Source organism: Primulina eburnea, unplaced genomic scaffold (genome assembly GCF_022965805.1).
Source record: "Primulina eburnea isolate SZY01 unplaced genomic scaffold, ASM2296580v1 ctg1040, whole genome shotgun sequence".
NCBI classification, from domain to species: domain Eukaryota; kingdom Viridiplantae; phylum Streptophyta; class Magnoliopsida; order Lamiales; family Gesneriaceae; genus Primulina; species Primulina eburnea.
Window position 1 is genome coordinate 86,654 of NW_027330583.1, and position 22,057 is coordinate 108,710.

At 39.9% G+C, this 22,057-nt stretch overlaps 1 long non-coding RNA gene across 1 annotated transcript; it reads right to left on the reverse strand.

Annotated features, from left to right (window-relative positions):
* Nucleotides 1–12,553: 12,553 nt before the first annotated feature.
* LOC140820443 (uncharacterized) lies at nucleotides 12,554–13,447 on the reverse strand. The gene is made up of 3 exons (XR_012115474.1): nucleotides 13,354–13,447; nucleotides 13,173–13,212; nucleotides 12,554–12,620 (listed from the first exon to the last, which is right to left on the reverse strand). It is a non-coding gene; the product is annotated as an uncharacterized lncRNA (long non-coding RNA).
* Nucleotides 13,448–22,057: the final 8,610 nt, after the last annotated feature.

The window sequence follows — 22,057 nt, forward strand, 5'->3', positions numbered from 1 at the left end:
AGCCGTTCAACACATTGAACTATTTTACTTCTCATCGGGATTTACAAAGCTAGTACTTGTGTGGCCCTCAATGGTTCATTGATACAACTAGCCGTGGGTTCACATCTCCATGTGATTCGGACTAAACATGTCCTTATTCGAGCATACCCTAATTGCTCCATTCTTACTTATCAACACCTTGATAATAAGAACGTCAGAACTCAAGTCTGATAGTACCCAACCAATCACGTTAAACGCCTAGCAGCATCGCTTACGTGATTCCCTAGGTATCACATGATAGTGCCTGCAAGAACCATTCAATTATGGTTAGCGCACAGTACGGTCCCTTCAACTCATATATCCCGATCGATTCGACAACCATTGGTTTATCGAGAGTTGTCAATGAATCGATACTATGTGTCATGTCGTAGTTGCATCGATGGTGTAATCTATGAAACACCTTTCATAATTACAACCATACTCTGGCCAGAGATTTCGATCTACATACACATGATAACACATAGGATATCCATACCCGAAGGTAAGCGGTGAATCCCCGACTACAATGCATCGACTCCTATGTGTTTCGACAGAACACCCAACCTTGCCACTTGATGACCCCATAAGAGTCGGTAAACAAGTCAAAGTGTAATTCTAGCACATAGAGTCTCAATGTTGTCCCGGGTCATAAGGACTAATTCTGTACAACCATAAACTAGGACATTTCCACTCGATAAGTGAGAACCACTTGGAAAGTCCTTTTATGGAGGGTTGTTCAGTGCACTCTACAAGGTGCACCTATCTGCATGTTCGGACATCACAATGTCCCCTACCAATGAAACATGGTACTCACATCGCAGATACTAGTCTCGAACTCTAAAGGCCTATATCCTTCTTAGTGGCGGCTGAATCGACTAGGAACCGTTTAGAATATACAGTATTACAAATATGAGTTTCATGATACTCATCATATGAGCATCTCATATTCTTTCTACTATTTGTATATTCAAGGGCTTTATCTATGCAGCTAGCATGGGTATACAGATAAAGATTTGCCAAAATAATAATTTCAAATATTACTAAAATAAAGATTGCTTATACATAGAGTTTCATTGTGAACACTCGGCCAACACTTGGCTCGACGGGCACCTACTCTAACAGAAACTGCGTATCTCAGGCACAGAAATCGGTCTCGGCCAACTGATCACAGCCTCAACTTTACTCGGATCTACCGCAATACCCTCTCCAGATATAATATGCCCCAAAAAGACAACCTGTCTCAGCCAAAATTCGCACTTGGACAGTTTAGCATACAACTGCTCTTTTCTCAAAGTCTTCAGTACAATTCTCAGATGATCTACATGTTCAGTCAGACTCTTCGAATACACCAAAATATCATCAATGAACACAATCACAAAATCATCTAAATATCTCTGAAAAATGCGGTTCATCAAACTCATAAATACCGCTGGTGCATTCGTTAAACCAAAAGGCATAACAATAAACTCGTAGTGCCCATACCTGGTTCGGAATGCAGTCTTCGGAATATCAACGTCTCTAACTCTGAGCTGATGATACCCTGATCTCAAATCAATCTTCGAGTATACCGAAGATCCCTGTAACTGATCAAACAAATCGTCGATGCGCGACAAAGGATACTTGTTCTTCACTGTTGCCTTGTTCAACTGTCTGTAATCAATACACAATCGCATCATGCCATCTTTCTTTCGAACGAAAAGCACCGGAGCACCCCAAGGAGATACACTGGGTCTGATATATCCCTTGGACAGAAGATCTTCCAACTGTGCTTTCAACTCTTTCAGTTCTATCGGTGCCATCCTATACGGAGCTCTCGAGATAGGAACACTGCCTGGCACAAGATCTATGCTAAAATCAACCTCTCGGACTGGAGGTAACCCCGGAATCTCATCTGGGAAAACATCTGCAAACTCGCAAACTACTGGCAGATCTGCCAATGCTGGGCTCGACTTCAGTAGATCTACTGAATATACGAGAAAGCCCTCTGCTCCTCTCTGAAGCAATCTACTCATAGTCAGAGTAGATACTAAGGGAATCCGAGATCTGGAACCCTTTCCGTAGAATTTCAACTCATCTGTCATTTCGGGTCTGAATCTGACAATCTTGTGGAAACAATCTACAGTGGCCCTGTACTTGGTTAACATGTCTATGCCAACTATACAATCAAAATCAGCTAAACCAAGTACTACACAATCAAGATCAATCTCATGCCCCTCAAACTGAAGCATACAGTGTCTAACAGTAGTCACAGATATCAAACCACTTCCCAACGGAGAAGCTATAGACACTACCGTAGACATCGACTCAACAGGCAATGAATGTCTCAATACAAAATGTTCAGATATGAATGTATGAGATGCCCCTGTGTCTATCAACACATATGCAGGATAACCGCAAAGAAAACAGTTACCTGCAATGACGTCATCTGGCGCCTCCTGCGCCTGCTCCTCTGTCAGCGCAAATACCCTACCCCGCTCATTCTATTCTATCTCAGTCTACAGAACCTACGGCTCTGATACCACCTGTTATGGGGACCCGGGCTCTACCTCAATTCTTTTGGGTTTTAATTAGATCTTTGTTCGAAAATGTGGGTCAAAAATTTGCTTTTAACATTAATTCAAATGTATAATTAAAGCATAACATGTCTTTATATTACTTATACAACATAATGTACATACACACATGTTTAGTACAACCATACACTAGTGTTCAAATCCCAACTAAAAACATAAGTAGTAACAGTCTAGTAGGAAACACTAGAAATCTTCAACGTCCGAGATCTCCACGCTATCACCAATCTCTCATCTAGCTCGAAACCCAGATCCTGCCCCACCTGTTGCCATGCACACATACAGACACGACAACAGCCGGATAACTCCGGTGAGAACATATCCCAGTATAAAACATGGATGCATGCAATGTAATAATCATGTACAAAAGCATAGCATATATCAAGTAACATGAATAAAAATCTAAACATGTAGAAGAATACAAATCTGTATTCAACATTTAAATCTTGACTCGACTCATTTCTAATCTAGGGATCCCGGTGTGAATAAGACGGTCTGTCACCTACCCAACCACTCGGGGCAACGGTACGTCTTATTCCTAGACTTCGGTCAACTCTGTATCGAGGGTCTACACATAGAGCAAATCTACTACTATGCGTCGATACACCGAAACGTCTAGTTTTGGCCAATCTGCCAATATCTCCTATCTCAGGACTCGAATATAAATCAATAAACAAGACATTACATAATCAAATGTAATAACAATCTAGTATGTGATTTAGGGAAACTCGTATCAAATCTGAATCGAGTTGTGCAATCCCGTGACCACATGAATTATACCTTTCTTGTCGAATCGTCGGTGTCGTAGTCGAAGTCTCGAGTTCACAATAACCAATACAAATCTGAAATGGCAATGTAGACATACAACATCAATTCCTAACTCAAAGCAACACATATTCCAATCAATAAGAAATCTCGGTATAAATCGATGGCATAACGACGTAATTCTTCGATACCAGCCAATTCACAACTCACATATCAATACCAAAATCTCATCAACATCATCATATCAATGACATAATCCTCTCCAACTCTGAAAATCGATATACTCTTCAATAATACATGCTGAAAATCGAAACAATAGCATACTGTGTCCGAAAATCAATCTGACAACGAATATACGATGCTCTATATATCAAGAACACATATTTACAACAAAATCATAATTTCCCCAACATCTAAAATCTGAATCATGCTGAAAATGAGATATACTTACATCCTTAGATAGCTCTTGTTGTAAGGAACAATAATCTCAACTCGGTTTCCAATTCGGATGTGTAAATCTTGCACAATACAAATCCTAAGGAATGAAGAAGCCTAAAGGAAACTAAGGGGAGTTCTCGGTTCTCTCTTTGCTGAAGGTGAAGACAATGAGGTGTCATTACAAATATTTATACCTCAGGCCATGTGTCAATGTAAAAATCAAAGGTGGCATTTCCGCATGAAGCACCGCGGGTGCGGCGTGAACAACAGCGCGGGTGCGCTCGTGCCTCGGCAGCCTCATTATTTTCCAAAGGCAATGACCGTGGGTGCGGTCATGCTAACACCGCGGGTGTGGTGTGGCTTCGCCCAAAACTCATTTTTCTATCTTTACACCGTGGGTGCGGTGGTGTTAGTACCGCAGGTGCGGTCTTGTCTCGGCCATTCCTTCAAAATTCTCATTTTATAACATACTTATCAAGTACTTCATAAACATTAATCAAAAGTCTGGGCATTACAGTTCATGATTTTGGATTTGGGAGGCCATGGCATCACCGCACCCGCGGCAGTGCAAGCACCGCACCCGCGGTGCTTGTGGCCGCGCACCCGCGGTCTAGGTATGGGCGAGTTTTTAAGTTACTTTTTGGAGTTGTTGGCCATACCTTATCCTCTTCCTTTCTTCTCATGTCCGATTTTCTCTCCATTTGCAAGGGTTTTCTTCCATTTCTTTTGCTTCCTATCTTCGATTCGTGGATCTAGTTCGATTTTCGACTTGAGATCGAGGTTCTCCTTGGTGCTAGGAAGCTTAGGTAAGTTTTTGGTTGAGTTCTATCATGGTTTTTGGTAATGAGATGCTATAGGTTGATGTATTGGTTGGTTTAATGGATTATTTGACTCTTATTTTTGGATATAGAGTTGATTTTGGTGTTATTTATGGATTATTGTTGTAGGTGGTGTACCAAGAGTTTAGTTGGAGGTGTTCTATTGGTTTGTAAGTGGAAACTCATTCCTTTTGCTCACATGATTGTATATGTATTGTGTTTCAAGAGTTTTAATGTGTTATTCCCTTCAATTGATTCGTTGTTATGTATTGTTATCATTGTTGATTATTGGAGACTTTTATGTCTCGTATTTATTAAAAAGGGAATACAAGAGCAAAGATAGAGTTTCAAAGTGATTGTTAAAGCCAGAGAGAGTTTAAATGTTTTCGGATTGATAAATACATAGTCAGAGATTGCATGCAATATTAGTTGATCAACGACCATAGGCTTTTATCCCTCAGAGTTATCGGTTTATATCGATAGGGGTATTAGCACCATAGCAGAGAAACTATTGATATCAATCCCAGAGTAAAGAAAATACCATCTCATTGCTATTGCTATTGCTATGATATTCATGTTTCAGAGTTGATGGTATTTATGATTTCAAAGCCATGTTTTACAGAGTATATTGTATCATTGCTATGTAGAGTTCCACTTGCTGAGATTTATTCTCATTTCAGTTATTTTCATGTGATGCAGATAAGAGCGACGGACCGGGACGTTGACTGTGGACAGGGGGTCATATGCATACACCGTTGGAAGAAAGATTTTGGCATGATCATAGGAATGATGTTTTGTATTTTGTTTTGTCATTCGAATGATCATGTGTTATTATTTTGTAAAGATGTTTAGAGAATCGTATTTTGAAACTCCTTCCATATTTTAAAGAAAATTTTAAATTCCGCTGTGTTTTTATCGTTACGGGTCAGGGTGTCACAGAAGCATCATCGGTTTTATGACAAGCTATAAAATATGCCATCTTAGAGAATCTATCCACAAAAACAAAAAAAAAAATCCCTCCCCTTCTTAGTCCTAGGCAACCCCGAAATAAAGTCCATAAAAATGTCAATCCAAGTTCTTTTTAAGAATAGCACGCAGAAGTGTTCCCAAAGTTCTATTGACAACTTCAGTTTGTCCATCCGTTTGAGGATGACAAGTAGTAGAAAACAACAATTTTGTGCCAAGTTTAGCCCATAAAGTATTCCAAAAGTAACTCAAGAATATAACATCGCGACCAGAAACATTAGTCCTAGGCATGCCATGCAACCTAACGACTTCTTTAAAGAACAAATCCGCAATGTTTGAAGCATCATTGGTTTTATGACAAGCTATAAATGTGCCATCTTAGAGAATCTATCCACAACAACAAAAATAGAATCCCTACCCTTCTTAGTCCTATGCAACCCTAAAATAAAGTTCATAGAAATGTCAATCCAAGTTCTTTTTAAGAATAGCACGCAAAAGTGTTCCCAAAGTTCTATTGACAACTTCAGTTTGTCCATCCATTTGAGGATGACAAGTAGTAGAAACCAACAATTTTGTGCCGATTTTAGCCCATAAAGTGTTCCAAAAGTAACACAAGAATTTAACATCGCGACCAGAAACAATAGCCCTAGGCATGCCATGCAACCTAACGACTTATCTAAAGAACAAATCCGCAATGTTTGAAGCATCATTCGTTTTATGACAAGCTATAAAATGTGCCATCTTAAAGAATCTATCCACAACAACAAAAATAGAATCCCTCCCCTTCTTAGTCCTAGGCAACCCCAAAATAAAGTCAATAGAAATGTCAATCCAAGTTCTTTTTAAGAATAGCACGCAAAAGTGTTCCCAAAGTTCTATTGACAACTTCAGTTTGTCCATCCGTTTGAGGATGACAAGTAGTAGAAAACAACAATTTTGTGCAAAGTTTAGCCCATAAAGTATTCCAAAAGTAACTCAAGAATTTAACATCACGACCAGAAACAATAGCCCTAGGCATGCCATGCAACCTAACGACTTCTCTAAAGAACAAATCCGCAATGTTTGAAGCATCATCGGTTTTATGACAAGCTATAAAATGTGCCATCTTAGAGAATCTATCCACAACAACAAAAATAGAATCCCTCCCCTTCTTAGTCCTAGGCAACCCCAAAATAAAGTCCATATAAATTTCAATCCAAGTTCTTTTTAAGAATAGCACACAAAAGTGTTCCCAAAGTTCTATTGACAACTTCAGTTTGTCTATCCGTTTGAGGATGACAAGTAGTAGAAACCAACAATTTTGTGCCAAGTTTAGCCCATAAAGTCTTCCAAAATTAACACAAGAATTTAACATCGCGACCAGAAACAATAGCCTTAGGCATGCCATGCAACCTAACGACTTCTCTAAAGAACAAATCCGCAATGTTTGAAGCATCATCGGTTTTATGACAAGCTATAAAATGTGCCATCTTAGAGAATCTATCCACAACAACAAAAATAGAATCCCTCCCCTTCTTAGTCCTAGGCAACCCCAAAATAAAGTCCATATAAATTTCAATCCAAGTTCTTTTTAAGAATAGCACACAAAAGTGTTCCCAAAGTTCTATTGACAACATTCAGTATCTGTTTGAGGATGACAAGTAGTAGAAAACAACAATTTTGTGCCAAGTTTAGCCCATAAAGTCTTCCAAAAGTAACTCAAGAATTTAACATCGCGACCAATAATAATAGTCCTAGGCATGCAATGCAACCTATTGACTTCTCTAAAGAACAAATCCGCAATGTTTGAAGCATCATCGGTTTTATGACAAGCTATAAAATGTGCCATCTTAGAGAATCTATCCACAACAACAAAAATAGAATCCTTGCCCTTATTAGTCCTAGGCAACCCCAAAATAAAGTCCATAGAAATTTCAATCCAAGTTCTTTTTAAGAATAGCACGCAAAAGTGTTCCCAAAGTTCTATTGACAACTTCAGTTTGTCCATCCGTTTGAGGATGACAAGTAGTAGTGTGGGGATCCGGGCTCTAACTTTTTCTTTGGGATTCAATGGATCGTTAATATAAAATTGGGTCAAATTTTTCGCTTTTCAACATTAAATCTAATGTATATAAACAAACATAAATTCTTTATTTAAATTACAAACATAATGTACAAACATAACGTACAACATGTCTTGTCCGCCCATACTCAACAACTAGTAATTAAATACAGTACATGTCAAAGGTACAACTACTAGTCCTTCTGCTAAGCCCGAGATCACCACGCTATGTCCATCTCTCATCCTCTGCGTGACCGAGATCCTGCCCCACCTGTTGTTATGCACACATACAGACATAACAACAGCCGAAAACTCCGGTGAGAACAAATCCCAGTATAAACATGTATACATGCATATAATCAATTAAACATGAAACATGATATCATGAATGACATCATATGCACATGCAATGCAATGCGAATCAAACCATATCTGGACTCGACACGACTAGAACTCTAGGGATCCCGGTGTGAATAAGACGTCAATGGCTGTCACCTACCCTCCCACTCGGGGTGACTGTACGTCTTATTCCTAGACTTCGGTCTGAGCTGTATCAACGACTGCAATAGGAGTCAAGGCTGCTCCTAAGCTGAGATACACCGAACATCTAGATTGTTGACAATGGCTGTCAACGACTCTCCTATCTTAAATGCAATGACTATCAACCTGTAACAATGCATGCTCATATTCATATCTGAATATTACAATAATCTTACATGCTTGAATACAATTCTATAATCAAAGCAAACTCATGTAACAAGATTTGAATATAATTCTATAAACAAGTCATAAGCATGTTACCATATATACAACAATACTAGTATGTGATTTTGGTTGGGAAACTCAAATAATATCTTATTTGAGTTGTGGCTTCCCAAACAAACATTGCTTATACCTTTCGTGTCGCAAAGTCTGTGATGTAGTCGAAGTCTCGCTATCACGTTGCCAATATAAATCTGAAATGGCACCATCAATGTGCATTCTATCAATACACAACTCAAAACAACTCCTATCTCAATCAATCACCAAATCTAGATACAATTCGACGGCATGACAACGTATTTTCTCGATACCGATCATATCAACTCAACAAGTCATGATTCTCCATTTATAATCAACACAATATGCTCAACATAGATATATATATATAACCTCCGAAATCTGCTTGTGCTCTATCCACTACATGTTGAAAATCGAAATAATCTCATACGGTATCCGAAAATCAATCCGTTTGTGGATATATTATGCTTATTATGCCAAGAACACAATATAACCATCATATTACACTTTCTTCCATATCTAAATTCCAAACCATGCTAGAACTTAAATAAATTTACATCACTCTGAAGCTCTTGATGCAAGGATCAATAATCTAAGCTTTGATTTAAAATCGGATAGCTAAATCTTGATAAATCTTACCTCAGAACTTTAAGAACTTGAGGATTCTTGTAGCAAAGCCTTGATTCTCTGTGCTGGAAGTGAAGAAAACGTGAATCAGCTCCACTTCTATATATATATATATATGCCATGTGTCAAGTTAAGAAGAAAGGGTGGACTTCTCGCATGCAGCACCGCGGGTGCGCTCATGTCTAGACCGCGGGTGCGCTCATGCTTCGGCATGATTTCTATTTTTCAAAAGTGATGACCGCGGGTGTGGTCCCTGCACGACCGCGGGTGCGGTCTTGTCACCGCGGGTGCGGTGATGCTACGGGAATTTTGGCCAACTTACTGTCCATGCACCGCGGGTGCGGTGTCTACAAGCACCGCGGGTGCGGTATGGCTTCGGCAGCACATTCAAAATTCCATGATTTATGACCGCGGGTGCACTCTTGTTCTGAGCGCGGGTGCAGTCTTGCAAAACCCTCATTTCTCATGTATTTTCTTCCCTCATTGCATTTCATGCATTCTCGTATTCTCCGAATCGTTCGTAAATGAAAACTAATAACCACGAGCCTTACATTTCTCCCCCTCTAAGAAATGATTTTGTCCCCAAAATCGCAGGCATTACTAAGCATATATGACAAGTAATATAATCAAAACTGAGAATTTACTTACGTCATATAAACAATTCGGGATGTTTCTGTCGCATATTTGCTTCTGTCTCCCACGTTGCTTCTTCGATGCCATGACGACTCCACTGAACTTTCACAAGTGGGATAATCTTTGTTCTGAGCCTCTTTTCCTTCCGATCAAGAATCTGTATCGGTTGTTCAACATAGCTTAAAGTCTGATCAAGCTCAGCTTTGTCAGGACGAATGACATGAGAAACATCTGGCATGTATTTACGCAACATCGATACATGAAAGACGTCATGTATCCCTGATAGATAAGGAGGAAGAGCCAGTCGATATGCTCGATCGCCAATCTTCTCTAGAATCTCGTAAGGACCGACGTGTCTAGGAGACAACTTTCCTCGCTTGCCAAATCTGACAACTCCTCTGAATGGGGAAATCTTTAGAAACACCCTGTCTCCTTGCTCAAATACTAACGGTCTACGTCTGATGTTGGCGTATTTCGCTTGCCTGTCTTGCGCCGTTTCCATCCTCTTCTGAATGACTTTCACTTTCTCTGTCATGTCACGAATCATATCTGGTCCAAGTTCTGGTACCTCTACAATGTCATCCCAGTATAGCGGAGATCTGCACTTCTTACCATATAAAGCTTCAAACGGTGCCATCTCAATGCTCGTCTGGTAGCTATTATTGTAAGAGAATTCGCAAAGAGGTAGGGAATCTTGCCAACTAGTGCCAAAATCTAGTACCACGGCTCTCAACATATCCTCTAAAGTCTGGATAGTCCGCTCTGACTGTCCGTCTGTCTGAGGATGATAAGCAGTACTCAGGTGTAATGTCGTACCTAAGGCCTGCTGTAAACTGTGCCAGAATTGTGAAGTGAATCGTGGATCACGATCTGATACGATAGACTTCGGCACACCATGTAATCTAACTACCTCTCGAACATATATCTCCGTCATTTGATCATGTCTGTAAGTCATTCTGTATGGGATGAAACAAGCTGATTTGGTCAATCTGTCGATAACGACCCAAATCGCATCGCAGCCTCGGGAAGATCGGGGTAACTTCGTCACGAAATCCATGGAAATGTGGTCCCATTTCCATTCTGGAATAGACAAACTCTGCAGTAACCCTCCAGGCTTCTTCCTCTCGGCCTTCACCTGTTGGCAGTTTAAACATTTAGACAGAAATTCCACAATGTCTGACTTCATCTGCTTCCACCAGAACTGTGTCTTCAGATCATTGTACATCTTTCTGCCACCAGGATGAATGCTGAACCGACTGCAGTGTGCTTCAGACATAATCTGATGTCTCAAGTCTGGAACATCTGGCACTACAAGGCGGTTATTCACATACAGTACATGATCACGTACCTGGTATTCTGATAAATGTCCTGTTCTGACCATCTGAATCGATCTTTGCACATTCTGATCGGTTCGTTGAGCTTCTTTGATCCTCATGATCAAGTCAGGCTCAACTTGAATTGCAGCAAGTCGTAGTGGCCTCTTATCTGTATCAAATTCTAGTCCAGAGAAACAACAATTTTCAACTAGCTTTGTAACACCTATCGTCGATAAGGATAGGGAACAAACCTTTCGACTCAAGGCATCTGCCGCTGCATTCGACTTTCCTGGATAATATTTGATCTCGAAATCAAAGTCTTTTAAAAGATCAAGCCATCTACGCTGCCTCATGTTTATCTCTGACTGAGAAAACAAGTATTTTAGACTTTTATGGTCTGAATAGATCTCAAATTTCTCGCCATAAAGATAATGACGCCAGATCTTCAGTGCAAATACGATAGCTGCCAATTCAAGATCATGAATGGGGTATCGAGTCTCGTGAGTCTTCAACTGTCTTGAGGCATATGCGACCACATGACCTCGCTGCATAAGAACACATCCCAAACCTCTGTGAGAGGCATCACAATATACAACGAAATCATCCGTACCTGAAGGAATCATCAAGACAGGTGCACTGGTCAGCCTCTTCTTCAATTCTAGAAAGCTATACTCACACTCCTCCGACCATATGAATGGCGCATTCTTCTGTGTCAATTGTGTGATTGGCTTGGCAATACGGGAGAAGTCTTGGATGAATCGTCTATAGTATCCAGCTAGACCCATGAAACTGCGTATCTCTGGCACGGAAGTCGGTCTCGGCCAACTAATCACAGTTCCACTTTACTCGGATCTACCGAAATACCATCTCCAGATATGATATGTCCCAAAAAGACAACTCGATTTTCAACCAAAACTCACACTTTGACAATTTGGCATACAATATCTCATTTCTCAGTGTCTGCAACACAATTCTGAGATGTTCTGCATGCTCATTCCTGTTCTTAGAATACACCAGAATGTCGTCGATAAAGACAATAACAAAATCATCCAAATACCTCTGAAAGATTTGATTCATCAATCCCATAAATACCGCCGGAGCATTTGTTAAACCAAAAGGCATGACAATAAATTCGTAATGCCCATACCTGGTTCGAAATGCTGTCTTCGGTATATCTACATCTCGAACTCGGAGCTGATGATATCCGGATAGCAAATCAATCTTAGAATAAACAGAGGATCCCTGCAACTGATCAAATAAATCATCAATTCTAGGCAAAGGATACTTATTCTTTATCGTCGCCTTATTCAGTTGCCTGTAATCGATACACAACCGCATCGATCCATCTTTCTTTCGCACGAATAGCACCGGAGCGCCCCAAGGAGATACACTAGGTCTGATATATCCTGTGACACCTCTGACCCGTAACAATAAAAATACGCAGCGGAAATAAATTTTTCTTTAAAATATGGAAGGAGTTTCAAAATACATTTCTTTAAACATCTTTACAAAATAGTAATACATGATCATTTAAAATGACATAACAAAATACAAAACATCATTCCTATGATCATGCCAAAATCTTCCTTCCAACGGTGTATGCATATGACCCCAGTCCACAGTCAACGTCCCGGGCCGCCGCTCTGATCTGCATCACATGAAATAACTGAAATGAGAATTAATCTCAGCAAGTGGAACTCTACATAGCAATGATACATAGTATACTCTGTAAAACATGACTTTGAAATCATAAATACCATCAACTCTGAAACATGAATACTGTAGCAATAACTGTAGCAATAAGATAGCAATAAGATGGTGTTTCTCTTTTCTCTGGTTGGATTGATATCAATAGTAACTCTGCTCTGGGGTGCTCGTATCCCAAATCGATATAAACCGATAACTCTGAGGGATATAAGCCTATGGTCGTTGATCAACTAATTGCATGCAATTCTCTGGCTATATATTTATCAATCCAATAGAAACATTTAAACTCTCTCTGGGCTTTAACATTCACTTTGAAACTCTTTCTTTTCTCTTTTATTCCCTTTGAACAATAATGAGACATAAAAGCCTCCAATATGCATATCAATGAAATTAATACATAACAATGAATCAATTGAAGGGAATAACACATTAAAACCTTTGAAACACAATACATATAACATCATGTGAGCACAAAGGATGAAATTCCACTTACAACCCAATAGAACACCTCAAACTTAGCTCTTGGTCACCACCTACAACAATAATCCATAAATAACACCAACATCAACTCTATAATCAAGAATCCATGACAATAAATCCATAAATCCAGAAGAACAACAAACCCAAGTCAACTCTTAACTGAAAACCTTAAAAGAATCGCACCAAAAACTTACCTAAGCTTCCTAGAACCAAGGATAACGTCGATCTCAACTCGAATCGCCAACAAGAAGCTTGGATTGAAGATAGGAAATGAAAGAAATGGATGAAAACCCTAAGAAATGGAGAGAATTTCGAAAAGAAAAGAAGAGAAAAGGGTAAAGTGATGGCCAACCACTCCAAAAAGCAACTTAAAAGCTCGACCATACCTCCACCGCGGGTGCGGTCACACAAACGCCGCGGTTGCGCCAAGCCTTCGACCAAACATCATTTTTTGAACCACTTGGACCGCGGGTGCGGTCCTTACATGACCGCGGGTGCGCTCCTGCATCGGTCCTGCCACAGCGTACTCTGCGCACAGCTTCTTCAAAGATCGCCTCAGAAACGCCTCTTCCCGTCCGAATTAGAAAAAGTGGTAAACTACAAAGTTGTAGCTCTATGTCTTATAGTGACTCCCTCAAAATGTCAGATCATTTGGAGGTCTGAGTAAAAAGTTATGCTAAATCTCCCAACCTGTGTCACTGGAGGAACGTCGAATCACACGACACATTTCGGGACACTTTTGGCTTACCTTCCACAATGATTTGAACAAAACTCAAAATAAGAAAGTTATAGCCTTATGTCTTATCTAACCACTCCAATTGGCCTCACCTCATTTGGATCAATATACCATTTATCATGAATTTAATCGTAACGCCGCTACAAAAACACTGCACATCATCTATAACCAACTATACTAAAATCATAAATCGAAACTCTTAACATCCAAACTATACTTAAACTTAACCAAGTAGTCAATAAACTTATGAAATATTAAACCGTACCGTACACCTGGCTCGGCTATTACAATCTCCCCTCCTTAGAGGAATTTCGTTCCCGAAATTGACGTCACTCCACGAACAACTCAGGATACCTCTCTCTCATCTCAACCTCTGGTTCCCACGTAGCCTCTTCTATCAAATAATTCCTCCAAAGGACTAAAACAATGCCGATCTCTTTGATCCTCAATACTCTGACTGACCGTCATTCTGAGGGTGATAAGCTGTATTAAATGCTAACCGCGAACCCATAGCTCTATGCAAACTCTTCCAAAACTCTGAAGGAACACAAATACAACCTCTTAAGGTCACCAAATTAACCATCACCATACACTCTAAACTCTAAGGTAACTCTCTCCTCTGCTCTAGCTCTCATCTCTATCAACTGAACCACGACAGTCTGCTCACTACGGATCCTGTCCGTCAATGTAGCCCTAATAACCAACGCTGATAAATGAGCAATGATTCCAGGGACCATCAAAGCAATCACAAACTCCCTATCTCTGTCCGGAGGCAAACCCGGCACATCAAGCTCAAACACATCAACAAACTCTATCACCACATCAATATCATCAATATTCAACTTAACCATACTATCCACATCAACAATAAAAGCCAAAAACCCAACACAACCTCTACACAGCAATCTCTCAGCCTCAAAACAAGAAGTAAAAGGAAGGACCAGCGAAGTACCTGCACTGGCGAGCATACCTCCCCTATCGCCATCATCTTCCTTGGTCATCGAAAAGATACGACCCTTCACTGTCTCTTGACTAGCTCCCTGAGGACAATCTTTGGCAACGTGGCATGCCGTGCCACAACGATAACAAGTATGAGTGCCATATCTGCACTCTCCCCAATGGTGTCTGCCGCACTTGGGACACAATGGCTTCTCAGGATCAGATGGGACTGTCGGTGGTCTAGAACTCAAATCCATCTTGCTTTTCCCTTTGAATCGATCTCCACCTTGCTGACTCGAACTCTGGCTCCTCTGAGCAATAGCCTGACGTGTCGCTTGCCTCTCCCGGGCAATGTCTTTCTCATCCTGCTCAGCCAACAATGCCTTGGACACGATCTCCTTGAAAGTCACAGCCTTGGACATGTTGATATCTCTACGAATCTCTGCTTTAAGGCCTCGAATGAAATGAGCGCCTTATCTCTGTCATTGGATGCAATGTAAGGAGCAAATAGGCAACCCTCCTCAAACTTCAGGATATACTCACCAACATCCAAGATCCCCTGTCAAAGCTCCAAGAACTCTGTAACCTTCCTCGCTCGAAGTGCGTCGGGGAAATACTTGTCATAGAACAACTCTGTAAACTCTGTCCACTTCAGTGTCGAGACATCAACTCCAACTTTGGTCGCATTCCACCAGATGCGAGCAGCTTTAACCAACATGAAAACAGCACAACTGATACGGTCTCTGTCCTCGTAGTGGAGATGATCGAAGATCGCCTCTAAAGCCTTGATGCACTCTACAGCAACTAAAGGATCGGTGCTCCCTGAAAACTCTGGCGGATCCATCCTCTTAAAAGCAGAAAATATAGCATCGGTGCCAACATCCTGAGCAACCTGCCCTCTACCTTGACCTCTGCCCTGACCTGCTCCTTGCAATCAGAGCAACTGCTGAATCTGCTCACTATGGACCTTGGCCTGCTCTCTCAGTAACTTTCCGAACTCGTCGACAACTCTCGAGGAAGAACTATCCTCACCCTCTACTGCTTTCCTCTTAGGTGGCATCCTCTACTCTACAATGTGCTCACAAAAGACATATCAATAGATAACAATGGATAGATGCAAGAAAACATACCCGGACAGTTGAAAGTAGACGAAGTCATATGCATTGGTCCGAAGAACGGGGCTCTGATACCACTAAATGTGACACCTCTGACCCGTAACAATAAAAATACGCAGCGGAAATAAATTTTTCTTTAAAATTTGGAAGGAGTTTCAAAATACATTTCTTTAAACATCTTTACAAAATAGTAATACATGATCATTTAAAATGACATAACCAAATACAAAACATCATTCCTATGATCATGCCAAAATCTTCCTTCCAACGGTGTATGCATATGACCCCAGTCCACAGTCAACATCTCGGGCCGCCGCTCTGATCTGCATCACATGAAATAACTGAAATGAGAATAAATCTCAGCAAGTGGAACTCTACATAGCAATGATACATAGTATACTCTGTAAAACATGACTTTGAAATCATAAATACCATCAACTCTGAAACATGAATACTGTAGCAATAACTGTAGCAATAAGATAGCAATAAGATGGTATTTCTCTTTTCTCTGGTTGGATTAATATCAATAGTAACTCTGCTCTGGGGTGTTCGTATCCCGAATCGATATAAACCGATAACTCTGAGGGATATAAGCCTATGGGCGTTGATCAAGTAATTGCATGCAATTCTCTGGCTATATATTTATCAATCCAATAGAAACATTTAAACTCTCTCTGGGCTTTAACATTCACTTTGAAACTCTTTCTTTTCTCTTTTATTCCCTTTGAACAATAATGAGACATAAAAGCCTCCAATATGCATATCAATGAAATTAATACATAACAATGAATCAATTGAAGGGAATAACACATTAAAACCTTTGAAACACAATACATATAACATCATGTGAGCACAAAGGATGAAATTCCACTTACAACCCAATAGAACACCTCAAACTTAGCTCTTGGTCACCACCTACAACAATAATCCATAAATAACACCAACATCAACTCTATAATCAAGAATCCATGACAATAAATCCATAAATCCAGAAGAACAACAAACCCAAGTCAACTCTTAACTCAAAACCTTAAAAGAATCGCACCAAAAACTTACCTAAGCTTCCTAGAACCAAGGAGAACGTCGATCTCAACTCGAATCGCCAACAAGAAGCTTGGATTGAAGATAGGAAATGAAAGAAATGGATGAAAACCCTAAGAAATGGAGAGAATTTCGAAATGAAAAGAAGAGAAAAGGGTAAAGTGAGGGCCAACCACTCCAAAAAGCAACTTAAAAGCTCGACCATACCTCCACCGCGGGTGCGGTCACACAAGCGCCGCGGGTGCGCCAAGCCTTCGACCAAACATCATTTTCTGAACCACTGGGACCGCGGGTGCGCTCCTGCATCGGTCCTACCACAGCGTACTCTGCGCACAGCTTCTTCAAAGATGCCTCAGAAACACCTCTTCCCATCCGAATTAGAAAAAGTGGTAAACTACAAAGTTGTAGCTCTATGTCTTATCGTGACTCGCCCAAAATTTCAGATCATTTGGAGGTCTGAGTAAAAAGTTATGCTAAATCTTCCAACCTGTGTCACTGGAGGAACGTCGAATCACACGACACACTTCGGGACACTTTTGGCTTACCTTCCACAATGATTTGAACAAAACTCAAAATAAGAAAGTTATAGCCTTATGTCTTATCTAACCACTCCAATTGGCCTCACTTCATTTGGATCAATATACCATTTATCATGAATTTAATCGTAACGCCGCTACAAAAACACTGCACATCATCTATAACCAACTATACTAAAATCATAAATCGAAACTCTTAACATCCAAACTATACTTAAACTTAACCAAGTAGTCAATAAACTTATGAAATATTAAACCGTACCGTACACCAGGCTCGTCCCGCGCCACCACTCTGATCTGCATCACATGAAATAACTGAAATGAGAATAAATCTCAGCAAGTGGAACTCTTACATAGCAATGACAATATACTCTGAAAACATAGCTTTGAAATCATAAATACCATCAACTCTGAAACATAAACTCTGAACATGAATATCATAGCAATAGCATAGAAATGAGATGGTATTTCTCTTTACTCTGGTTGTATTGATATCAATAGTAACTCTGCTCTGGGGTGCTCATATCTTAAATCGATATAAACCGATAACTCTGAGGGATATAAGCCTATAGTCGTTGATCAACTAATTGCATGCAATTCTCTGGCTATATATTTATCAATCCAATAGAAACATTTAAACTCTCTCTGGGCTTTAACATTCACTTTGAAACTCTTTCTTTTCTCTTTTATTCCCTTTGAACAATAATGAGACATAAAAGCCTCCAATATGCATATCAATGAAATTAATACATAACAATGAATCAATTGAAGGGAATAACACATTAAAACCTTTGAAACACAATACATATAACATCAGGTGAGCACAAAGGATGAAATTCCACTTACAACCCAATAGAACACCTCAAACTTAGCTCTTGGTCACCACCTACAACAATAATCCATAAATAACACCAACATCAACTCTATAATCAAGAATCCATGACAATAAATCCATAAATCCAGAAGAACAACAAACCCAAGTCAACTCTTAACTCAAAACCTTAAAAGAATCGCACCAAAAACTTACCTAAGCTTCCTAGAACCAAGGAGAACGTCGATCTCAACTCGAATCGCCAACAAGAAGCTTGGATTGAAGATAGGAAATGAAAGAAATGGTTGAAAACCCTAAGAAATGGAGAGAATTTCGAAATGAAAAGAAGAGAAAAGGGTAAAGTGATGGCCAACCACTCCAAAAAGCAACTTAAAAGCTCGACCATACCTCCACCGCGGGTGCGGTCACACAAGCGCCACGGGTGCGCCAAGCCTTCGACCAAACATCATTTTCTGAACCACTGGGACCGCGGGTGCGCTCCTGCATCGGTCCTACCACAGCGTACTCTGCGCACAGCTTCTTCAAAGATCGCCTCAGAAACGCCTCTTCCCATTCGAATTAGAAAAAGTGGTAAACTACAAATTGTAGCTCTATGTCTTATCAAGACTCCCCCAAAATTTCAGATCATTTGGAGGTCTGAGTAAAAAGTTATGCTAAATCTTCCAACCTGTGTCACTGGAGGAACGTCGAATCACACGACACACTTCGGGACACTTTTGGCTTACCTTCCACAATGATTTGAACAAAACTCAAAATAAGAAAGTTATAGCCTTATGTCTTATCTAACCAATCCAATTGGCCTCACTTCATTTGGATCAATATACCATTTATCATGAATTTAATCGTAACGCCGCTACAAAAACACTGCACATCATCTATAACCAACTATACTAAAATCATAAATCGAAACTCTTAACATCCAAACTATACTTAAACTTAACCAAGTAGTCAATAAACTTATGAAATATTAAACCGTACCGTACACCAGGCTCGTCCCGCGCCACCACTCTGATCTGCATCACATGAAATAACTGAAATGAGAATAAATCTCAGCAAGTGGAACTCTTACATAGCAATGACAATATACTCTGAAAACATAGCTTTGAAATCATAAATACCATCAACTCTGAAACATAAACTCTGAACATGAATATCATAGCAATAGCATAGAAATGAGATGGTATTTCTCTTTACTCTGGTTGTATTGATATCAATAGTAACTCTGCTCTGGGGTGCTCATATCTTAAATCGATATAAACCGATAACTCTGAGGGATATAAGCCTATAGTCGTTGATCAACTAATTGCATGCAATTCTCTGGCTATATATTTATCAATCCAATAGAAACATTTAAACTCTCTCTGGGCTTTAACATTCACTTTGAAACTCTTTCTTTTCTCTTTTATTCCCTTTGAACAATAATGAGACATAAAAGCCTCCAATATGCATATCAATGAAATTAATACATAACAATGAATCAATTGAAGGGAATAACACATTAAAACCTTTGAAACACAATACATATAACATCAGGTGAGCACAAAGGATGAAATTCCACTTACAACCCAATAGAACACCTCAAACTTAGCTCTTGGTCACCACCTACAACAATAATCCATAAATAACACCAACATCAACTCTATAATCAAGAATCCATGACAATAAATCCATAAATCCAGAAGAACAACAAACCCAAGTCAACTCTTAACTCAAAACCTTAAAAGAATCGCACCAAAAACTTACCTAAGCTTCCTAGAACCAAGGAGAACGTCGATCTCAACTCGAATCGCCAACAAGAAGCTTGGATTGAAGATAGGAAATGAAAGAAATGGTTGAAAACCCTAAGAAATGGAGAGAATTTCGAAATGAAAAGAAGAGAAAAGGGTAAAGTGATGGCCAACCACTCCAAAAAGCAACTTAAAAGCTCGACCATACCTCCACCGCGGGTGCGGTCACACAAGCGCCACGGGTGCGCCAAGCCTTCGACCAAACATCATTTTCTGAACCACTGGGACCGCGGGTGCGCTCCTGCATCGGTCCTACCACAGCGTACTCTGCGCACAGCTTCTTCAAAGATCGCCTCAGAAACGCCTCTTCCCATTCGAATTAGAAAAAGTGGTAAACTACAAATTGTAGCTCTATGTCTTATCAAGACTCCCCCAAAATTTCAGATCATTTGGAGGTCTGAGTAAAAAGTTATGCTAAATCTTCCAACCTGTGTCACTGGAGGAACGTCGAATCACACGACACACTTCGGGACACTTTTGGCTTACCTTCCACAATGATTTGAACAAAACTCAAAATAAGAAAGTTATAGCCTTATGTCTTATCTAACCAATCCAATTGGCCTCACTTCATTTGGATCAATATACCATTTATCATGAATTTAATCGTAACGCCGCTACAAAAACACTGCACATCATCTATAACCAACTATACTAAAATCATAAATCGAAACTCTTAACATCCAAACTATACTTAAACTTAACCAAGTAGTCAATAAACTTATGAAATATTAAACCGTACCGTACACCAGGCTCGTCCCGCGCCACCACTCTGATCTGCATCACATGAAATAACTGAAATGAGAATAAATCTCAGCAAGTGGAACTCTTACATAGCAATGACAATATACTCTGAAAACATAGCTTTGAAATCATAAATACCATCAACTCTGAAACATAAACTCTGAACATGAATATCATAGCAATAGCATAGAAATGAGATGGTATTTCTCTTTACTCTGGTTGTATTGATATCAATAGTAACTCTGCTCTGGGGTGCTCATATCCCAAATCGATATAAACCGATAACTCTGAGGGATATAAGCCTATAGTCGTTGATCAACTAATTGCATGCAATTCTCTGGCTATATATTTATCAATCCAATAGAAACATTTAAACTCTCTCTGGGCTTTAACATTCACTTTGAAACTCTTTCTTTTCTCTTTTATTCCCTTTGAACAATAATGAGACATAAAAGCCTCCAATATGCATATCAATGAAATTAATACATAACAATGAATCAATTGAAGGGAATAACACATTAAAACCTTTGAAACACAATACATATAACATCATGTGAGCACAAAGGATGAAATTCCACTTACAACCCAATAGAACACCTCAAACTTAGCTCTTGGTCACCACCTACAACAATAATCCATAAATAACACCAACATCAACTCTATAATCAAGAATCCATGACAATAAATCCATAAATCCAGAAGAACAACAAACCCAAGTCAACTCTTAACTCAAAACCTTAAAAGAATCGCACCAAAAACTTACCTAAGCTTCCTAGAACCAAGGAGAACGTCGATCTCACTCGAATCGCCAACAAGAAGCTTGGATTGAAGATAGGAAATGAAAGAAATGGATGAAAACCCTAAGAAATGGAGAGAATTTCGAAATGAAAAGAAGAGAAAAGGGTAAAGTGATGGCCAACCACTCCAAAAAGCAACTTAAAAGCTCGACCATACCTCCACCACGGGTGCGGTCACACAAGCGCCGCGGGTGCGCCAAGCCTTCGACCAAACATCATTTTCTGAACCACTGGGACCGCGGGTGCGCTCCTGCATCGGTCCTACCACAGCGTACTCTGCGCACAGCTTCTTCAAAGATCGCCTCAGAAACGCCTCTTCCCATCCGAATTAGAAAAAGTGGTAAACTACAAAGTTGTAGCTCTATGTCTTATCG